The 19,270-nt window shown below is 40.4% G+C and overlaps 1 long non-coding RNA gene across 1 annotated transcript; it reads right to left on the bottom strand.

The window, feature by feature from the left end:
• Positions 1-15,500: 15,500 nt before the first annotated feature.
• LOC118493982 lies at positions 15,501-17,088 on the bottom strand. Its single transcript, XR_004896067.1, has 2 exons — positions 16,972-17,088; positions 15,501-15,899 (listed from the first exon to the last, which is right to left on the bottom strand). It is a non-coding gene; the product is annotated as an uncharacterized LOC118493982 (long non-coding RNA).
• Between the last annotated feature and the right edge of the window lie 2,182 nt (positions 17,089-19,270).

Consider the following 19,270-nt stretch of genomic DNA (forward strand, 5'->3'; position numbering starts at 1 on the left):
ATCAGTCACAATAGCTCCCAGAGCTTCTCTCTATTTTCTCCCTACAGTTCTGTTTACTTCCCATTAGTATTTTATTTTTTTGCCATTGCACACCATTTTGTTCAATAAAAGCGTATTGAAAAGGGAAAATAAAGCTCTCTGTGCTAACCAGCTAACGGTCAGTTAGCAAACTTGTTAGCTTGTTAGATTCGTTTTTACCATCAACTACTGTGTCATAACTGTCTGCAAACATTACTTTGTCATAGAAATTTTCTGTGCAACACCACTAATAAGCTACAATAGCTTCCTTTATTTTGAATTGGGCAAAAGTGCTAATTTGCTTGTCAAAGTTCTATTCAAATTTGAACTTCACCCGGAGCATTGCCGTGGATTCATTTAGCCTGTTTCTAAAATTCTATTAATATATATTCACCATACAAATGAGACAGTGGTATCGCTCGTCGCATTTCACTATCAGCAAAAAAGAACATAAGCAAAACTGTCAAACTATTTCTTTAATATTTTAGTCTGAATCGGACCAGTGACAGTGTAGTGAAAGCTTGGGTGTGAATCTTGTGAAACACCTTCCTGCAACCAAAGACCAGGCTCTTTAAATATGTATGCTAATTCGGGGCTCTTTTCTGGGGTCAGCGTGTGGATCCTTTTCACGGTCGTTAATGGAGGTGTAACTGGACTCAAGTGTGTAACGATCTGGTTACCCTGACATTTTTAGGAACCCGGTGTGGCGGCCACGTGGAGAGTGGACACTGGAATGCTAGCCTAAAATTCAAATATAGATCTCAAACTCTCTGTGGCAGCAACAGAAACGCCTTAGGTTGTCGTTCCTCTTAGAAAAAAAAAAACAGCAGTGAACTAGAGTAAAGCACACTGGAATGAATTTTGAAATGATTTACTACAAGAATTGCATTTTTAAATTTTTTTTTTTTTACACACACCTTATCTTTTACCTCATCACTGTATGAATGAGAGTTACCAAGCTGTATAACCCTTCCTAGTGAGTATTCAGCCACTATCATCACTGTGGAAGTGTGAATAAGAGACTCATTCTTCATTTTCTAAGAGTAGTCATAGTGGGAGTTTCACACACTGTGTCTAGAGTCTGGAAAATTGCACTGTGATTCCGCTCTCCAGACAAGGGAATAGTTGTCAACTCCTGGAATGTTCCTGTGAAAATAAACAATGCTAAAGACTGCTCTCTGGGTCTCCCTGTCTTTCCCCTCTTAACTCTCCGTTTTAACCCTCTCTGCTGGAGCCTTGAGGCATAAAACATTTGCGGCACAATTGAGAGGGGAAGTAAATCAGAGTAATGTCTCCTCAAGGTTGGAGGCAGTCAATTCTGGCCCTGAGAGTGCCATCTTTCAACTCCTCAGCAAAAACATGTGTTCAAGGTACAGTTACAGAAGCCTGTCCAAGTCAGCCGCAGATCATATTAATCACGTCTTTTCATCATGGCACTAAAAAAAAGAGTTGTTCAGCGCTTTATGGTTTTCGCAGTGTACACAGCTACAGCCTACAATTTGTTTGTCAACTCAGTTCTGTGTGCACATTTCGACATACATATTATTAGTATTTCTGCCCCTAGTGATCAGAGTGAAGATGTCAACGTCCACAACTGTCACCATTTGGCTTGGTTGAATAAGTATTAGCTTGTATTAGCAGTATTACCCTGGATTTACCTAATTATCACCGTGTATTCATTTAATTAATCTGAAAATGTCTTGTAATTGATGTGATAATTATTATAAGAATCAGAATCAGAAAAGGGTTTATTGCCACAATAACTTACACTTACGTGGAATTTGCCTTGGTGATTGGTGATACATAAACAAACAAACATATTATTCATATGAAATAAACAATAAATACAGAAACAAATATATACAAAATAGCTGTTTTGCATAAGAAAAATGATAATATAATTATGATATAAGTTATTGATAATGGTGGATATATTAATTTTCCATCAAAATTAAAACACATTGCACAAAAAGATGTTCTGCTGCTAACCTCCAGTAATGAAGCAACCCAAAAAGCTTCGGAAAACCGCCGTGATGTTATTTTGGGCCAACATACTTTGACAGAGTGCCAGAGATGGCCAAAAGAGAGAGTTAAGAACAACACATTTTTTAAACAGAAAATATGTGTTACTAAATAGTTGAGAAGACCATAAAATGCCCACCAGTCAAATCAATCCAATATGTTTTAATCAGCCTGACTAGTTCAGAGTATTGCAAACATGCTTAGTACCACAACTATGTTTCAACTGATACTACTATCATGTGTTGTATATGTAATGTGAGACTCCAGCAGGAAAAGAAACATGCACAGTTTATCCTTTTAAAGGGCAGAATGACTTACAATATTCTGTATTATGCTGCAAAACTCATACACATCATCTTCTCATGGCTACCCACATATTTATTGTCATCTCACAAAGCCACCACATATGAATCATTCATTAATCGTTGGTGAGTAACACTCTCCTGTGGACATTCTGCATTCTACAGATAACTGTTCTAGTAGTATGGGTGGGTAAGTCGGATCCAGAGAGATGGTAAAGGGGCCATGGTCTGAGCTGGCACCGGTAGCACAGATTGACCGTTCTCTGGTTTCGTTGCCTTGGCCCACATACAGAAGCAGTGGGGCCATCAACTTATTAGGAGCCGGCTGTCATCGGGGGAATTTGCAGAGTGAGTTTGTTATTGGATCCTTGGTGTGGGTGGAAAAGCAGTCAGGTTGTCTTTCTAGACTTGCGGTTTTACTGATTTAACTGCCTTCCAACCACTGAGTTATCTTGGCTTCTGTTGTCCTACTGCTGAGCACCGCAGTGGTTCTGTAACAGTGAAGTCAATATTAAGGCATATGTCCACTTTTTGCTCCCCCAAAAACTTTACTACCTACATGGATGATATCACAAATTGTGAATTATGTGTAGACACATATTGAGCTTTTCTCAAAAGAAGGAAAGATCGACTTCACCCCCAACATTGTGAGGAAACGATTTTTGCATAGGTTTCACCTCCACAAATGAGACAGCTTCGTATTCATTATCATCATTACAGATGGTAACAAACGGGCAAATATTGGCTTTCTCTAAACATAAACGCCTTTAGATGTATAAAGATAGTTTGAAACAATGTATAAGATCATAATACTATAGTTGCTATTCCAGCCCTGTTCAGGTCTAGCAACTTTGAGAATAGGCCTTTTTCACAGAAGACATCTTGACATCTCGCAGTAGTAAGAGCACAGTTTTGAAGAATAAAATGAATGATGGCTGATCCAGTTAGCTGCTTCAATTACAGGGTTGTGGTATTGTGCACCCTGGCTCACTATCACACTGTCATGTCCAACTGGGACATTTAACCAATTTGCACTTATGGAAAAGAAGACTAGATGTCGAAACCACACAAATGGCCCAGTGAGGATACTAGCTAATTTAGCATCACATCAGCATGCAAACATGCTCATAATGACAGTGAGAACATGCTAATGTTGAGCAGGTGTAATGCTTACCATGTTTGCTATCTTAGTTTAGCATGTTAGCAGGCTAACATTTACTAATTAGCACTAAACACAAAGTACAGCTGAGGCTGACGGGAATGTCAGTTTTGCAATTCTTTTGGTCGTAAACTAAAGAATTGGTCAAATAAAAATTTTGACCTGATGATGGCTAGGTTAGAGATAAAGTTAATGAAGTTAATACAAATCAAACATGTCCCAAATATAATGGAAATCCACCCAATAATTGTTGAGATATTTCACTCAAAATTATAAATGTTAATGTCACGGTGGCGCTAGAGGTAAAGTCGGGGGATCACCACTCAACAGGATTCAACCTCTGGGAACCATGTCTGTAGCAAATGTTCCATCGGGTAGGCTATATGTTAAATAATAATTGAATTTATATGTTAAAAAGAAATTGAATTGTTTGAACTGCTGGGGGCATTAAATGCAAATCACTTGGTACTGTCCTAAACAGGGCATACTGTTTCTTTTTACCATGTCTGCCTCAGGAAATGCTCCTCGAGGAAAAATAAAGTTTTTTGAATTGTATTGATTTGAATCAGGATTCGTCCTATGGGCACCATGGCTGAATGTTCAGTTTGAATGTGATCAGTAATAAACTGATAAATTGCTATTTATAATACATGTATCCCAAATCAAATGCACCGTGCAAAAGCTATCATTTAACTTATGGATGGTAATGACAGCAGTATTTGTTGGGAGAGTGAAGGGGCAGTGAGTTCTCTAACTGCGGCACGTACGCTGTTCTGCAGCTGATACTCAGCTTCACAATTCAAATACACAAGGCCCAAACCAAATATTGCTCTTTGGGATCCACCAGGCATTTGATTATTTTCCTTTCAAATTAAGTTTCATTATTTTGATGTCCGTTCCACATTTTTAACCCTTACAGTGTATGAATGTCACTCAACCTCACTTAGAGAGCATAACAGCGAAGCATAATAATAAAACTTGTTTAAATTAATGGATCCATCATTTCTGAGAAATGAAAAGATGACCTCTTGGTCAATTGGTACTGTCATGAGACAGAGGAATGTGGCATTTGTCTCCAGTTTATTTTGGCCAAGATGCAGCTTTCTTGGGCTGATGAATATTTAGAAGAGTTTGTCCTCTTATTTGGCTACACAAAGCAAAAATAATGATGGTAAAAACATGCAGATGGAAAAGTTTCCACTGGTCATATCAGCTACAGTAGACGCACGTCTGTTAGATGTAACCTTGAACATACAGTTACATACTTACAATCACAGTTAAATAATACAAAATATGATTAATGGCGACCTTACACCAAACTACTTTTCAAGTGATTCCACTGTTACAAACTAATTTCCAATATCGGAATATCGGAACATTGTCAACAACCAATGGGTGCGCTCCCTCCAGGAACAAACAGGAAGCAGCAAATGGCTAGAGCCAGTGTTGTTTATGGTTGCAACGGCTAAACTCAACGCTAAATAACGAAAGTTGCTGATTTTCAACCCTTCTAAAGCGCGTCATCCAACGGGAGTTTTACCATCGGATGAACGTGGACCTCCGGGTACTGCTGCCATTCATCCGCATGTACAACACAACAGAAAATCTGCAAACTTTCCCTTAAGTTACCAGCTAATGCTAGCGGTAGCTAGCTAGCTTGGTTAAATTTTTCAAAACGAATCTAGTTGTAGTATTGCAAATTGTAACCCTGCAAGATCCCCAGTCTTTACATATTATGACAACATAAGATGTGAGATGGTGTCAGACTTTAGTCTTTTCAAAGTCTGTTCAGAGTCTTCAAGTGAATGGTAGGCATTAGCCTCTCTGCATTAACTCTGATATAAGGTAGGTTTTGTTAAGATTTAAAAAATTGTTTTTACCATCATTAAAGCTGACTCTTGACATGTTGGTCGGCAAACCCCCAATAACTTTGTGCCATTTTATTACTGACATCTAACTAGATTTTTGATTAACACATGTGAGAAGGAATTACAGTCACTGGAGCATTCAAGGTCAAGTTGACTTTCCCTGTCACCTCCTTAACGTGGCGTGAAACCAGTAATACATTCTGTTTAATGGAGTGACACAAGGCATCGCTGTGGGCTGGGCCAGATGGGTTTGATCGTGACCATCTAGCCAGAAAGTTGGTGCTGAGCTGCAGAAGGCTCACCAGGAGCCCTCCTCTATTTCAATGCGTGGCCTGACAGCCAGCATTTTGCTGATGGGGACCTAATAAGGCCTGACGTGGAGTGACCCCGGTCTATGCCTGCTGAAAGCCTCCAACACCACCCCCCCGCCCCAACAACCCCTCCCCTCCACCACCACCCTGCTTGAGCCATCAGACGGCCCTTTCATCAGGGAGGCTCATACGAGGCTCATACAACTCTTATCATGGAAGGCTATTGCTCGTGTCAGATATGCTTAATGACTTAATCTATCCGATCAAATACAGGGGACGCTGGTATGCTAGGAATGGGACTAGGCTTTGGCAGAGGGGAGTGGAGTGTGTGTCTGTTGTGGGAGGTGGTTGCCTTTTTTTCTCCAAAGAAACAATTTAATTATTTCCTCCCAAGTTGGAATCCAAACAGACATAACCGTTAACCAGACATCCTTGGTAACAAGTAGCAGTCCGCAATTAGTCAGCAGTGTTGAGGAGTAACTAGTTACATGTAACGCCGTTACGTAATTTTATTACAAAATAAAGGTAACTGTAATCCGTTCCAGTTAGCAACTTTATTTCTATTATTTCTAAAAAGCAACTTGCGACAAATTTAGCGACTTCAGAAAGCTGCTTCTTAAAGGGTAAATTCACCCACGTGACAGATATATATTTCATTTCTTAACAATAGTTGTATTTAGCCTTGCATATAGTGCAATATACATGCAGATAGTGTCAGTTTTATGTGTTTTATGTATGTTTTGAGATATGTGCAGTACCAGCCTGGTCTCACAGAATTCCGTGAAATGATAACAAACTGTTAACACCGCATTACGTGGTGGTGGCACGGAATATGTGAAAATTCTGTGTGGCCACCACGGAAAACAATGCCAATGTAAAGTCAATGAGAAGATGACGTAGCATTAAGAGCGACTACGATAGCGAGTAGTATGAAAGCCCGAAAACCCGCTTAGGGAGGTTGGTTGGGGTGGTGGATGGGTCAAACACAGGACTTTCACCCATGAGACCGGGGATCGTGTCCCGCGTGTCACATTTCCGCGTGTCACATTTACTAAACTCAACCGTCCCATTGTGTCCCGCGTGTCATGGGAAACGTAAGCCCACCCACAACGTTTTCCTTAACTTAAGGGAGCGTGTTCATTTCACGGAATTATTCCGTGGGCCCATCATGGATTTTTTTTGCGATTCCGTGAAACTGCCACAGATTTTGAGTTAAGGGGCCGTGTTCATTTCACGGAATTCTGTGAGACCAGGTTGGCAGCACAGTGGTACATATACAGATTTCATATGGACTCTTTATTGAGTTGAAAGCCATTCCAGTCTGTAAATTATGAAGAAAAAAAGAGTTTCTAGAAAAAAGTTGAGTTTTTCAGATACAGTTCTGAAACCCATTAAGCACCACAAATGAAGTCCTATTCATCTCCCATGTAATTGGGGCAGAGGTAGAAATCGCAAAGGCTCTCAAAATAAAAACCATCATGTGTGGCTAGACACCACTTAAATATCATTTTTTGTATTTAATTTGGGTGGGCCTACTCTTTACAAATCGCTAAAAAAATCCCATTCATTTCCATTGTGTTTGGGTGGCGAAAAAAATCTAAATGTTCTGTCTGAACAGATACCGCAAGAGATAAAGCAGAACAATATGTCCCTTTGTAATTCGGATCTGACTCTTTAAGGCCAGAAAGACTAATGCACATGCCAGTGCTTGGTGCTCTTGAAACTACAATACCTCCTGTGCATTCTGACAAGTAAAGTCTTGACCGAGCCCTGGGCTTTGCTAATGGAAGGCAGACAAAACATTTTCTTAGCTCGATAGCATCTGTTTGCAGTACAGAGTCAAGCGGATATCAACGTTGGCACGTGAAAGCGAGGGGGAAAGAGATTGTGACCCATTTCAGACAAGTGCTAATGAATGTAAACATCACTGTGATAAAGACTCAGCATGAGAAAACATAACCTCTGCAGAGAGAGGGCAATTGAATCCATTTTTTCAAACGCCTCTCGCCTGCCACAATGCTAATGTCCTCATCATGGGAGACGTGAAAACAAGCTCGGGATGAGTTGTGTCAAAGAGACGGCAACAGAGAAGGAGGGAAGACCTCCTGTTGAGAACATGAAGGAGGACATTTTCACTGCAAGGAAGGTGAAGGACACCTCAGGGTGGTATCCACTTAATAAAAAAAAGTGACAAAACTTTAGATATTTTTTCTTTTCCTGATTAGGAAGGAGTGTTTTGGGCTGCGTGAGTCAGCGGGGAGCTGATTGAATTTGTCTTGGTTCAAAAAACACAATTACTTGAGGGAGAAAGATAAAGATGCCTTCAATTAGCTCTCAGCTTCCGCATATAAATATTACATGGTGAATTTTGTTTCTCATTAATAAATTCATTTTCTGATTTATTTATTTCCTGTCGCTCCCCCCCCCCCACCCCTCCCTTTGTAGCAATTATCAGGAGGCTATAGCACCTCTCTTTGTTGTGCTTATTTTCTGAATGCACCAGGATTGTGTATTTCCATAATCAGAGTATGACATCCACCCACTGACCGGTGGCCTGTGTTGACCCTCATTAGTCAGGCCCACACACAGCATCTGTGCACAAGGCAGTCGGTTAACCCCAGTCCACGTAAACCCCATCCGTCTCTGACAGCAGCTCAGCTCCAGCACAAACAACACTGATCCTCCTTTATCAACATTTTAAATACCCCCATGTTGAAAAATGGCATATCATGTAACATAACTTGTTTAAAGATTTGATCCATATGATCATCAACTATGCAATAGATTGTAGATTGATAAAAGGTCAGTAGATTTGAAGTGATTGAAGTGAGCCTTGGAATGATCCATGATACCTTCAGCATGTTATCGAATATTCACACTATTTAGCTTTTAATTTGGAAACTGAAAAACACATTCAATGCAACTGACATTTGAATGTGTTTCCGCAAAGTACTTAACTTGTCAATCAGTCCAAATTTTAAATAAAATGAAAAACTGCATCAACCCATTAAGCCCATTGAGAATGTCAGTGACCTCCCTGCAACATGTTTAAGTCGACAAGCAGTGAAAAAACAAGAAATTCATCATGAAACTGTAAAAAAAAAAAGTGCCAACTGGACAAGGACAAATGGAAAGAATGCGATGCAACACTATTCATTTGAATGATAATATTTGTTTTTGTTTTTTTCTTTTAGTTGTCCACCCGACGTGTTAACAGAGTCAGTCATCATGGGCCAGACATGTGCTCTGTCAGTGGCATCCACTGGGATGTCATTTCTCATGGCCTCTTGGAAAACACAATATACAAACTTTGTCATAAGGCGGGACCACCTAGGGAGGGAGGGAGAGAGGGAGAGAGAGAGAGAGAGAGAGAGAGAGAGAGAGAGAGAGAGAGAGAGAGACAGAGATAGAGACGGTCACTGTTGCTCCATTCAGCTAAAAAGGGTTATGCAAAATAAAGTCAGTACTTTGATCCCCTTTCCTGCTTAACTTTACAGTCAAGATAAACAGCTAGTCAAACCATTGGAAAAACATTGCATTATTTATGCTGATTTTGTGAGTTGTCTGTAGTTATGAGGCTGGCCATGGAATTAGCCAGGTTATTAGACAATTTGGTACATCTGTGAACCTGTATAGTCTAATGCAATCCAACAAATCCTATCCCCATGATTTTGTATTGACTATTTTGATCAAAATGTAGCATGCTAATATCCTCATGGTGACAATGCTAACATGTTGATGTTTAGCAGGTATAACGTTTGACATGTTCATCTTTTCAGTTTAGTGTGGTAGCATGCTAACAGTTGCTAATAAGCACTAAACAAAGTGCAGCTGAGTCCGATGGGAACATCATTACTTTTGCAGGAATCTGGTCATAAAGCATCATCAAGTATTGGAAACTTTTTGATGTGATTATGATGCTAGGTGAAACACTAAGGGATCAAAAGTTATTCAAAAAGTGAAATATGAATGAATTTATGTTCCAAATTTCTTGAGAATCCATCCAATAGTTGTTGAAGCATTTCACTCAAAACCACAAATGTGAACCTGATGGAATGGACGCTTCGTAAAGCCGAGGGAAGTTGCAGATTCAGGTGATAATTCACTGTAGGCTCATCTCTAGGAGCGTCCTCTTTTACATTGTCTCATTGTTATTATAAAAATATAGCTGCTTTAAGCTTATTCATTTATTGAATCCAAAGATGTAAAGGCTCCAAGTTTAATAATTCTGCAATATAATCACTGTCAGAAGATGTTGTATGGCAAGAGGAACAGCAATAACTCCTCTCTTCCTTAAACATTGTTCTGACAATAACATGTGATAACGTTCTCAATCAGTTTTATCTCACCTGCAAGCTGCGGCAGGATAGTAAAGTTTAGACTGCGGTGTTAAGATGCATAGTCATACCTCAGTCAGCTCAACTTGATCTGTAAGATTACTTAATCTGTCAGAAAGTGTAGACTGCATTAGGTAGAAGGATAAAGGAATTGGTCCTAGAGTGGTTGCAATCTTTTAGAATTCTTAGATGCTTACACTTACATGGCATCAATCTCACGCATACTCATTTTGACATTTGGCATCTCATTTTCATTCCTGCCTGCACAGATGCAGTACGAGTGGCTGGAATTAGCATGGGCTGATTTGGATGTGATTACAAAATAACACTGACTGTGAATGTGATCCAATCCAGAAGAGGAATAAATAAAGATAATCTTTTGCAAAAATAACATGCCAATCTTAATGGATTGCTTCTTTCTTCCCCGTTTAAGTCATGTGTCACAGCTTGTGTGTTTTCAACGTGGCCAATTATAATCACAATCGCATAGCAACACCAAAAGCGCATGTTTGACATTGCCAAACACTAACAAGAAAAGAATCATAACTGCAAGTGCTAATATTTGTTCACAGAGTCCATGTTTTATTCATGGGACATCTGTGCCACTTGGAATCAGCCTGAAGCTTCACAACCCAAGTTATTTAATTAAACTCTGCAAAATTGATGGACAAATGTTTGCTGCTTTTATTTCATTTTTCTATTTTGCAGCAGCCAAAACCTAACCCCATAACAATGCATCAATAATCTCTCAATGCTGCATCACCTCAACTGCCAATCAAATGATGGACTGGGGCCTGTTTGCTTTCCTGATTTGAAATATTAATACAGGTTAGCCTTGTGAGATGTAAAAATGTAGACTGGGGCACATGCTGGCACCAGAAGCAAGGCCGCAGCTTGACAAGGCAAAGAAGAGGTCCTTAAATAAATGATGAGTTTAAAGGTTTGGAGAGGCTTTCTGACATGAAATAACCAGTGTACAATGAGTGCAACCCTGACCCAAGGATTTCAACATAACCTCATCAGCATCAGTGGGGAAAAAAGCCCACATTTATGTGCAACTTGTGCCCTTTCACAGTCAAGAACACTGAGAGACATGCACATTATACTTTACATAAACCTGGCACCTGTCTGGGCCGGAGTCAATCATACTGGCTTGAAGCAGCAGACACAATGTTAACGATCCAGATCCCTCTTCTTCACTCTCATTCTTCCTGCCGCCTGTAAAACTGAAAACCCATTTACGCTGACAGGCTGGACGCTTGTTCTCTCAGCATTGCGGCTGCACTGAACCAATTCACCATTGTGTGAATTGCTGTTGTGGTTTGCACTTCAGGGCCACCGTAAATACTGGATAAAGTGAAATATGTATAATTTTTACTGTATTGTGAGCTGATGGATTTCCTGGTCCCTTGACACTGATGGTGGAATGAGAGAATGCAGCTTGAATGTGGGAGCTGGCACAGTGAGGGCCTTCACTGAGCCCAGGCCATGGCTTCCAGGGATTTGTTCAAATGAGAGCTGAGCAGGCCTGAGGATCTGCTGGAGCCTTCCACATCTCAGTTTCTCTGTGAGTGTGCGAGTGTGTGCATGCAGGCAGACATGCCTCAGAGGGACTGTAGACTTAGTACTTTTTCTAGTTCTAAACACAATGTTGAGGGCTGTACAGTCAGTAGAAAGCTAAATAAGTGGGGTTGTGCTTCAGTTTGACAGACATGGTTGGGTGAAAGCTGATCCAGTATTACATTCAAAAGACATTGGTGTACAGACCCAATGACACTGATCCACTGTCTGATTTTGCCCAGGTGTACGCATCCAAACACATCAGCAATAACATATTATACACTCTAGTAATCCCCTTTTCAAAACAGCAATGGACTCATCAAGTAAAATTTTGCTTATAATTGACCATTCGATGAGCCCTTAGTTACTGTTGCTACACCTGGCAAACTTTTCATTTATTGCATACTGTAAGTCATTTTTTAAACAATAGGTACTTGATTTCAGATAGACAAAAGCAGGATTCAGGAAGAGAGGTCTTTGAGATTATAACTTTATAAAGGTCCAACTGATATTAAATTGCCTTCTTTGTCTACCACAGCATACCAGCTCTGTAAATCACATAAAATGAGAAACCAAAAAGTATCATTCACATAATACTGAAACTAGCCCTATAAGAATGTTAGGTGGAAATGTAAGATTTATGATTAAGTTATTTAATTCTAACATAACATTGTTCAGGTACTTAGCTTACATGCTTGGACAAGAAAGACAAAGATTAGATTTATACTTTATTGTTTGTATTTTCAAACATGACCAAAAGGACTAACCAATGTGTTTGCAAAGGTAACTCTACATCAGCTGTGAGTCTGGCGCCTGGAATGTAATAGAGCAAAACAGAGCCACTGATATTTAGCTTACAATCTGTAGCATCTAGGACCAGTTCAGTGGGGAAATACTACACAGTGGATGTGCTAGTTGTGAACAAGTCTTTTGTTGGTACACACATTACCCCTTACAATAATGTAGTATGAAATCCTCCTGGCCATGGAAGTAAGGCTGGGTTGCATTACTATTGTGGGTAATAAGCTAGTTAGCTTAACATGCTAACGTTTGCAGCTGACGTTAGAGCAGACAAACATACTGTATAATATTTTTTTACACTTTTGCTCTTGTATTTTTGGTTTTGAAGAGGGTAAAAAAAAAGAAACCATCATCCAAACTCTTTACATATGGAGTGTTGCTCCTACTAAAGCCCCACTTCAACATGTGGAAAAATCCAAAGCTTGACAGGCCTGCTCTGGGTAGTTATGGTTGCTAAACTATGACTGGACAATTGCTAGGATTTTTGGTTTGGGATTTGGGACTTGTTTGTGTCAAAATAAAAACAATTAACTTTGAATATTTTAATACATAAGACTGAACATTTTGAAGGGTATAAAACAGTAACATTTCTCAATTTACTTTCACAAGGCCAAGTGGTGAATGCTTCCTCATTCTGTGGCTTTTTAGACAAAGTGTTAAAGGTGTTAGTCACCTTTATGTGTTACTCACTGATATTGAAAGATCTCCCAGCTAGCTGGTCCTTTGCCAGACAATAATGAACAGCAGCAACCAGGGCTGAGCAAACAGAAACATTTTAAACCTGATATATTCTCTCATTTGAAATGCCAAAATATACCACAGGTTTCTATGGTGACAACACTGTTTTTTTCATTTATACAGCTGCACATGTTCAATTACATTTCTGTTTGAGTTATTTTGGCGCTATTAGGACAAAGTGTCACAGTCATCTGACACTGAAAGCCTTTCTTTAACAAATGCAGTGCCAAATTGGGGAAAAACACAAAATATCTATACAAAAGGAGAGCTTTATAAATATACTCATCCTATTTGTTAAGGATTAATCTTCCTTCATTAGACGTTGGTTGTATCACAAGCTAAACTTCCTCCAAGCATCTGAAATGGGCTCTTTGTTGCTCTGTTTTTGTCATTAAATTTCCTTCACCCTGTACTTCGTTTCCACCTAAAAGCAGAGAATATCAGGGAGAGAAAAAAATCAATTACACCTTGCACTTCTGTGTGCATGTCAGGGGCTTTTCAGCATTTGGAACCTAATTAAATTAACCTCAAAGGGAGAGGGACTGGAAACGCGGCCAGGGCACTCGGTGCACGTCCGATGATTAGTGCATTGATTTATTAAAATGGGGCTAGAAAGCCAGACAAGACAAGACCCTTTTCCCTCCGCCGGGGTCTTGTTTACTCCAGACTGAGATGGTTAGAACCGTTCTGCTCTGCACTCCTCTGCGCTGCACGGAGGAGTTAATTAGTGGCGAGTAAGCAAGCATTTCTGAAATACAGTTAGAGCTAGATATAACAGGCACTGCTTTGTCCACGGTGGCGTGGCAGTAATGCAAGTCCAACAATTTAGCTTCTGGATGTGTTCTTGCAAGATTGGACTTGTGCTTACAGTGACAAGAAAAGGAAACCTAAAACATTTTTCTATGTAGTTTGTATTAGATATGAAATTATAATGAAAAGAATCATGGAACCAAAATGTACACCCAGCATAGGCGTAATTTACTGGGGGGATGGGGGGGTTCCCCCCCCCCCCAAAAAAAAAAACCTATTTTAATTTCCTTTACATAATTGAAGACATTTGCACCATAAATTGATGCAGAAAAAAATGTACCAGAATGCAGAAAATGAAGTGTTTGACGCTCAAAAGTGGAGATCTTGCCCCCCCCGCCCCAATGTTGAACCCAAAGTTACGCCCTGATGTACACGGATAACATTTTGATGTACACGTGAATAAAAGCCCTGTATTTCTGTCTGTGTCTCTCAACCATTTATACACACACATACCAGGGTTTCTGCAGGGTTCACCAAGTCAAATTTAGGACTTTTTAAGACTTTTTTAAGACCATTATGAATGAAATTTAAGACCTATATCACAACATTAAAAACAAAACAAAAACAGTCAGATGTCTGAGTCGGGAAACATCATCTGAAACAATTCTCCGATTTCCTCATTCACATTATAAGATTGGTGTCTAGTCACCCTGTAGAGGACCAAGAGTAGGTTTGGGTATTGTTTTTTTATTGTTTTTTTCGATACCGGTCCTAAACAATTACAATTACACAACAAAAAGAAGAACTACTATGACAATAACATTGAATGCACCACCAGCTGACCAACCTTAATTAAACGTACCATTACGTCCTGCCTGTGTTGTTTCTACGTTTCTACGACACTACAACTGTGAGAGCACCACCTGTGTCTATGGTGCAGCTACTCTTTGTCTTTAACAGCAGACTGTTGTCCCAGTGTTGGAATCATTTCCAGTGAAATTCTGCCACAATTTACACTGTTTAGCTTTCAACATTTAAGGGTATTTAAGCAGCTACTGGCTACGGTGGGCTAACCTGCTGTGAAGTGTATTGTTAACTAGCATCACATACAGTAGCATCACATACAGTGATGCTTCTGTTGCCTCTGATGTCCTTTTCAAAGCATCAGAGAGAAGGGCAGGCATTTAAGTGGCACTGAAATGAGGCACCGAAATCCGCGTTATTATTCAGCCTGGGTTGGGTACCCAAACCCGGTGCCAATATGTATCTACCCATATTGGCACCGGGTTTGGGTACCCAACCCAGAGCACCTCTGCTCGGTTGGCTCTGATCCAAAAGCGAATCGGAGGTGGCTTATGGGAGTTGTGGAGCTGCTGTGTGGGTCTGGCCTAGGCAGTGTGGAGGAAGTGCTGGGGCCGGGGCTGGAGCCGCCGCCAGATACTCGGCAGAACTGGCTGATGGCTGTCGTTTACTGGAGACCCTTCACAGCAGTTAGATGTTTGTCACTTTTTGCATGAGACTCCAGCACCCATACACCGATTGGCTGCAATTTAAATTGCATGTTGGCCTCATTTGTAGTTGTAATACAGCGAATTATATTCAGACTAACGAAAGAAAAACACCATGAAATTTAAAAAAAAACATTCGCGCTGCGGGAGCATTTCAATGAGCAATAGAGGTAACGTTACATGGATGTAGGAAATTTAAGACCTAGACAGAATACTTAAGCGAATTTAAGACTTTTTAAGGCCTTAAATTTTGATTTTAAAATGGAAGACTTTTTAAGACCCCGTGGAAACCCTGACATACATATGTAGCACAATGAAATGAACGGATTCAAATGGAAGTGGGATGTTGACACAATAGTACAGCAGTAAGTCAAAGTGACCTAAACCAGGAAAAGGTAAACAAACAGTACAGGTCATGGGTTCAGAGCCCAGTGCCTCCTAATCCTCAGAATGGGCCTCTCAAAGAATCTGTTGCCACAGTGGGTCATCTGGATATCCTGGCACTGACTCACTTTGTCAGCAAGCCTGTCGCCAAAAGACAAAAATATGCTCGTCACCACACAGAGGCATGTCACGATGAGCTGGAGATCTCTTGACACACAGGGACATCCATATCAACAAGAAGCACAAAGGTTTTACAATGTGTCATAGTAAAAGAATATATATATATTTTTGAAAACAATGAAAGTATTAGTTTGTCTTAAGAATCGTTTATGTAATTTTTCAGGCAAAAACGCCAAATATTCCTGATTCCTTTTCCATAATGTTGGCCGGACAGAGCAAGAAATTTGAAGACGTCACTTTGGGCTAATGGAAATATGGATGGGCAATTTTCACTACTTTATGGACCATATGATTAAAGGCAGGGTTGGTAACTATTACCAGTAAACACTTTTATATATTGTTGCAAATGGTCTTTACACCCTGATAGTAATATATAACTTATGGGCTCTGAAAAAGGAGTGAAAAATATCTTTTATCTGTAGCTGCTGTAATCCTGTAAAAACGCCCACCAATCACTGCCTCACGGTCCGCTTTTAAAGAACCAATGAAATGCCTCCTTGCCCCGCTGTGCGTACTCTACCCCTCGTGTACAAGTCTGAGCTCAATGCGCATCATCGCTGCATTGCTAATAGAAGTTATGTTTGTTTTAAACATTCGCTATGATAGTGGTATGGGTAAACCCAGCCTGATCTGCTGCAATTTTTGCCTTGCAGCTCAGGCTGGAAACCTGTACATTTATCTATACTGCTTCCGTTACAATTTTGCGGGGACCAATCACAAACTGGCTTATCCACCTGGCGCGCTATTTAACACGATGACGATAGAGAAGCGACCAAGCAGCTTCTTGTTTACATTCAACATAGCGGCCACCGAAGCGCAGCAACCCGTTGATGCTGCTGTCGCTGCTACGTCACCCGGATCATTGGTCTGATTGGTTGAAGGACTATCCAATTGCGTACAGAGTCATTTGAACTATGCCCGTTGATCACGCCTCTTGTGCTGTAGAAAATACAGAGCAGACTCCCCAGACTAATGTTCAATCTTAAAAGATTGAGCTTGGTTTGGTGATAGCCAGACTAAGGTGTTTGCTTACCGGTGAATGAGGACATGAAGTAAAATTGTGGTTTTGTCTCTGCTCCGCTCTGAAGCAGCGACGCAGCAGTGCTCGTGCACGTCTGTGTGTGGGTTGGAGCCCAGAGGGCAGGAGGAGGGGTTAGACGAAAAATCTTGCTAGCTTTTCAACATTACCAACCCTGCCTTTAATTGATTAATCAAGAAAGCAATCAGCAGATTAATCAGCCGTATACATATCACAAAGATATTTAGGCCCAGATTTCACAAAGTGCTTTAAGTGGTTAATGAGAACAGCCTGCTCAACTTGCAACACAAATCCATAATAAAATCTGTCATATCATGCTTGACAATGTCTCTGTTTTTCATTGAAATAGCTGGCTGTTCCCCAAAAGCAATATCTTACTTTCAACTTTAAATCACCTTTTACTTACTGACTGCAATGAGCTGCATTTCATTTACACTGTAAAGACAATCAGTTCCAGCCATCTCACTAGAGAGCAGCGTGTGCAGGCGTGAGATGCAGCTAGGCTACAGAAGATCAAGGTAAATTAGTGCTTTATTTCAAACATCAGCATTAGAGGCATTAACAAAAAAACACATTTTTTTTTTCTACACATTTTCAGCGCTTATTTCTTCGTCCCATAAGTGTGACCTACTGGTAAAAGTGACTCATGAGTTTGAGTTCCTGTCCCTAAAACAGTACAACAATTACTGATTACTGACGGTACGGACAAAAAATAAATTGACTCAAAAATTGAAACTCATACTTATCTAAAAGCTGTAGTAAGTTTGTTTAGCTTGTCTCAAGTTAAGCTGCTTATCTGCAGTGTGAGGAATGTCGAGCCTATGGGTCATTCCATTTATGTTATGAGAGGAAATACTCCACGGGACAATCCAAACATTGTCCAAGTGCAACCCAAGTGCCAAGAGAAGGAGGAGATCCCAGGCCTGAGTGTACATTTAATCTTAAAACAACATTACCATTGATACTCATGTTTAGATATATTCTTTAGCTCGCTGTTATCGCTCACAATTGCGATATTGTTTGGATTCCCACATTGCTGTTTCAGTGGACTGGCAGCTCACTGATGGAAACCCTTCCCTGGGGAGTCTAGAAATGCAGCCGTTTTCAATGTGTCTGATCCTGCTTCTCTATCCTGAGCTGACTGTAATTGGCAGCCTTTCCTCCTCATTGAGTTATTACATTTCCCCTCTCGGCGATCCCACGTACCCCTGGGAGCACTTCACACTGTGAGCGAGTCCCGCGAGTCCTTCCTCTGCAGGACACACAAGACCTGCAATATAGTCGTCCTCATGGTAACCGAAATCTTTCTCTGCCTAGCTCTCTCTTCCTCTGACTCTCCATAACAGGCCATCATAGAGTTTGCCAGCGTATAATGAGGCACTAAGTGGAAAATAGCATGGCGCCAAGCATTATCATTTTGAGATTCCGTAATGTCCACAATTAATGCACGAGGGTGGATACTTTACATTTTGAAAAGAGAAGAAAACAATGATGTGCTAATGCATTAGCGAAAGGGCTTCATGCCATCGCTCTTCAAAGACGCAGCTGCAAAAAAAGGGTGCAAAAAAGGTTTACTTTTCCACAGGATGCAGGTCCCTTTCAACTTGACATCTCGTGAATGGTTTTTATGATGTGGCGGCACAAAGATGATTTATTCTCCTCTAAAGTCACCCAAAGTCGAAAATAAACACAGGTTCAGTGGCTGCCGGTGTCACTGCTAAGTAAACACAGACCTACCTGCAATTAAAGCCCCTGTTTTCTCCGGTGGAGCTGACATCTTGGTTGTGCGGGAGATCAGGAGCGGCAGGAGGCCACAGTCCATTTCTTGTGTATTTTCCACAGGAATAATTGCAGACACTGTTTCGTATGATTAAGGGCTCCGTAATCGTACAATTTCCATATTGTTGACTCATACTTGGAGACGGTTTTGTCTGCCGTGGCACAAACTGGTAATTGAATAGGAAATGCAGATGCAATTATCTAGTGTGCAATAACTTGTGAGAAACTTGTCAGTGATCAGTATTTCCACTAGTTTAAGGCTCCAGACTGAGTCCTGACACTCACCATACGTCCTTCTTACTGTGGGAATATAAATCAGTGTTCCTGCCCTAACTATTGCAATCAGTAAAGAAAACAAAAACCTGGGGCTCCTCTTTATGCAGGCAATGTTCAAACCTGCACTGTTCTCAGAGCTGTGCTGTATTGTGTGCGGAAAGAAATAACACACATACAAGTAGAAATGTAAGTGCAAGCACATGGCAGTTGCTTCATTACATCACTACATAGGATACTT

Source organism: Sander lucioperca, chromosome 1 (genome assembly GCF_008315115.2).
Source record: "Sander lucioperca isolate FBNREF2018 chromosome 1, SLUC_FBN_1.2, whole genome shotgun sequence".
Lineage (NCBI taxonomy): Eukaryota > Metazoa > Chordata > Actinopteri > Perciformes > Percidae > Sander > Sander lucioperca.